This window comes from Lagenorhynchus albirostris, chromosome 4 (genome assembly GCF_949774975.1).
Source record: "Lagenorhynchus albirostris chromosome 4, mLagAlb1.1, whole genome shotgun sequence".
In the NCBI taxonomy this organism is placed as follows: domain Eukaryota; kingdom Metazoa; phylum Chordata; class Mammalia; order Artiodactyla; family Delphinidae; genus Lagenorhynchus; species Lagenorhynchus albirostris.
Genome location: NC_083098.1, coordinates 19,348,274 through 19,352,599, shown reverse-complemented (window position 1 = coordinate 19,352,599; position 4,326 = coordinate 19,348,274). Strand labels below are relative to the sequence as shown.

The 4,326-nt window shown below is 41.9% G+C and overlaps 1 pseudogene; it reads right to left on the bottom strand.

Annotated features, from left to right (window-relative positions):
* Nucleotides 1-1,398: 1,398 nt before the first annotated feature.
* LOC132519597 (60 kDa heat shock protein, mitochondrial-like) lies at nucleotides 1,399-4,121 on the bottom strand (annotated as a pseudogene).
* Nucleotides 4,122-4,326: the final 205 nt, after the last annotated feature.

Here is a 4,326-nt window from a genome sequence, read left to right as displayed (position 1 = left end):
CAGTCTCCGCCTGTGAAGGGGCTTCCCAGTGTGGAAAACTTTCCTCCTTCCCCACTCCCTGCCACTGGCGCAGGTACCGTCCCTATTGTTTTGTCGCTGTTTTTTCTTTTGCCCTACCCAGGTACGTGGGGAGTTTCTTACCTTTTGGGAGGTCTAAGGTCTTCTGCCGGCGTTCAGTGGGTGTTCTGTAGGAGTTTTTCCACATGTAGATGTATTTCTGATGTATTTGTGGAGAGGAAGGTGATCTCCGCGTCTTATTCGTCCGCCATCTTGAAGCCTCTTAGCTCATTATAATATAAAAATTCTTTAAAACATAGCCAGTTGTGGGCTTCCCTGGTGGCGCAGTGGTTGAGAGTCCGCCTGCCGATGCAGGGGACACGGGTTCGTGCCCCGGTCCGGGAAGATCTCACGTGCCGCGGAGCGGCTGGGCCCGTGAGCCAGGGCCGCTGCGCCTGCGCGTCCGGTGCCTGTGCTCCGCAACGGGAGAGGCCACAACAGTGAGAGGCCCGCGTACCGCCAAAAAAAAAAAAAATAGCCAGTTGAATCCAGAATTAACACATTACTACACACACACACACACACACACACACACACACACACACACACACACACGCACGCACACGTTTGTATATATATCATCACAAATCTGGATTTATCCCTGGAATACAAGGTTGCTTTAACATTAGATAATCCATACATCCACCCACATAGTAACACTCTATGACAATAATTTAAAGAAGAAAAATCATATAAATATCACAGTAGATGAAGATCAAATATTTAATAAAATTCAGTACGCTCTTTGTGATAATAAACAAACTGTTAGCAAACTAGAAATTGAAGGAAATTTGCATAACTATAAATAGTATCTACCACATTTTGCAGCATACATAATATTTAATGGTGAAAACTTGGAATTTTTTTTAACTTTCAACAATTGTTATTTCACAAAGGTTGTTACATAATTGGATATTGGTCTACTCTGAACCCAATTATTCTTACTCTCCACAGAAAGGCTGCTTCTTAGCTTCTCATCTGTTGATGGCAATCACTAAAATCCTGATTTTATCAGAATAGTAGTAAAAATGTCTCAGTGATTTAAGTTGAAAGCAGTACATTGGTACATGGCTCTTATACTCATTTACCAGGAATGTAACAGTGTCTTTATTCAAAAATACAAAATAAATTATCAATAGGCATGGGCAATGACAGCAGTAAACCGTTCTATGTTGTCAGCTGAAACCAGTAACTGATGGTTATAGTGATTTTCTTAAACATCAGCCAGGCTTTTCTTCAGTCATCTCCTTCAACAGACCTCTCTTAAAGTTACTGGTGAGGAACGCTGCCTCGGGCTTCCTCTCACAGCTCATTAATGATGGTAAAGCCCTATTCTAGGAATTAGAACATGCCACCTCCCACAGCACTTACCATTCCACCCATTCTGCCCATTCCAGGATCCTTCTCTTCTTTAGGAACTTCTGTGACTACAACTTCTGCTGTAGTTAACAGAGAGGCCACTCCAGCAGCATCCAGTAATGCAGTTCTTACAACCTTAGTTGGATCAATGATTTCCTTTTTCCACCATATTCACAAAATCTCCAAGCATAGCATCATAACCAACTTCTGAAGAACTCTGCAAAATGTTCTCAACTATCAGTGATCCTTCAATACCTGCATTCTTAGCAGTGGTCATTGCAGGAATTTTGAGTGTTTTTAAAATAATTTCTATAGCAGTTTTTTGATCTTCATTAGCTGGAGTTATTGAATCCAAGGCTGGAAGGCACCGAAGCAGGACACAGCCCCCTCCCAAAACAGTGCCTTCTTAAACAGCAGCTCGGGTAGCATTAAGGGCATCTGTAATTCTGTCTTTCTTTTCATTCACTTCAAAGTCACTTGTCCCATCAAACTTTATCACAGCAACACCATCTGAGAGTTTTGCCAGACGTTCATTCACTTTTTCCTTTCCATTTTCACTAGTTGTGATACCCAACTGCTTGAGGATTTCTTGAATATGCTTTTCAATTTGAGCCTTGTCACCTTATCCTTTCAAGAGCATGGCATCACCTTTGGTCACAGTGACCTCTCCAACTTTTCCTAAGTCATGAGGCTGAATATCTTCAAGATTTAGAGTTAGTCCTTCTCCCAATACTGCACCGCCAGTAGCAATAGCCATGTCTTTAAGCTGGTTCTTTCTATTGTCACCAAAACCTGGAGGTTTGACTGCTAAAGCCTGAAGACCAACTTTCAGCCTATTCAAAACAAGTGTACTTAGAGCTTCTCCATCCACATCTTCAGCAATTATGACCCAGGGCTTATGGTGAGCATTGGCAATTTCAAGAGCAGGAACAATGGACTGGACACTAGAAATTTTCTTTTCACTCGAAAGAACATAGGCAACTTAGAATTCACATTTCTGAGCTTTTGATGTATTAATAAAGTATGAAGAGATATACCCTCTATCAAACTTCATGCCTTCAATAATTTCTAGTTCATCATTCAGTGTTTCCCCATCCTTTCCTGTGATAACGCCCTTTCTTCCAACCTTTTTCATCGCATCAGAAATGATGTTGCCAATTTCTTCATCTCCATTTGCAGAAATCGTAGCAATCTGGGCGATCTCTTTCGGGGTTGTCACAGGTTTAGACTGCTTCTTAAGTTCAGCAAGTACAGCATCAACAGCTAACATCACACCTCTCCTGATTTCCACTGGATTAGCACCGTTGCTAACCTTCTCGAAGCCTTCCTTGGAGATAGAGCATGCCAGTACAGTAGCAGTAGTGGTGTCATCCCCAGCCTCTCCGTTTGTGTTACTGGCAACATCTTGAACACGTTTAGCGCCAACATTTTTATATTTATTTTTTAAGTCAATGGACTTTGCAACAGTCCATCTTTTGTCACTTTGGGACTTCCCCAACTCAGTAATCACTGTCCTTCCCTTGGACCCCACAGTAACAGTTATAGCATCGGCTAAAAGGTCTACACCTTGAAGCCTTAAGGTTGGGCATCTGCACCAGATGTTACATCTTTGGCATAAGCCCGAGTGAGATGAGGAACCAGGGCCCTGGACACTGGCCTAATCTGGCGAAGGACTGCGGGCAATCAAAGCCTTTCTGTGAGGCAGTGGCATGGCGTGCAGGCGACAAGACAGGTCGTCGGCAGTGGGTGAGGGCGGAATTTTTTTTAAGATCAGAAATAAGATAAGAACATCTGCTTTCAGTGATTATTTTGACGTTTTTTTCCAGAGGTTCTCGCCAATATAATATAAAAATGAAATAAAAAACTAAGGCATACAGAAAGATTAAAAAGGAAAGACTATAATTGTTCTTCTCAGACATTATGCATTGTATATTTTAAATATTAAATGTATGTTAAAAAGTCTGTAAGATAGCAAGAAAGTTTAAAAAAGTTATTTGATAAAAATCAAGATAAAAATGTAATTGCAAGTTTCTAATAGTGATGGGGTTGCTTGCATTGAACCAAGTCTTCTACTTGGAGCAATTATAAATTCTGAAGAAAAAAAATTTTTAACTATCTTTTGAACAGAGATGAAAAACAAAAATTTGGAGCAATCTCAAATTTTGAAAGAAGGGACCTTGCCTGGGGCAAATTAGCATTTATATGGCTTTCTGCCTATGGAACTCCCTGATGCTCTCTTGGAGCATCTAGAACTAAATCAGAAAGCAGCAGCCTCACTGATCTACCGTCCTTAAAGGATCTGGCGTTCCTCAGATTTCAGGCCACCTGGCTATCCTAAAATCTCAGCTCTAGGATGGGTTTAAGAAAAATTATGATTCTGTAGTTTATCTAGAATTTTCTTGTTGTTAGGGCAAAGGCACCACTCTTTCCCATTTTCTACAAACTCACATAGAAGCAGAATTCCCCTACCCCACCCACTTTTTAGCAAAGCCCTGCCCACGTTCCAGAAGGGCCAGCTCCCACTTGATGCCAGGTTTCAGGTGCTGGCAGAAAGACTGCCCACAGATAGATACTTTTTAAATTTAATATCGTATTTTTCACATTGCCCACCATTACTCACAGTTGCGACCTCAGGATGAAGCTCCCTCAGCGTTGCCCTCCGAGCCACCGAGGGAAAACGGCGGGGCTGGCGTCTGTCCTGCCATGTTGCGGTGTGGAAGTCGCTAGAAGAGCCTTAGGGAGTTGCTGGGTGCACTTCCCCCCCTTCCACTTCTTAATCATCCAGCCCCAATCAACATTTGAGGAGCCTTTCTATTTTTTTTAATATTTATTTTATTTTATTTATTTATTTATTTGGCTGTGCCGGGTCTTAGTTACAGCAAGCAGGATCTTCATTGCCGCATGCAGGCT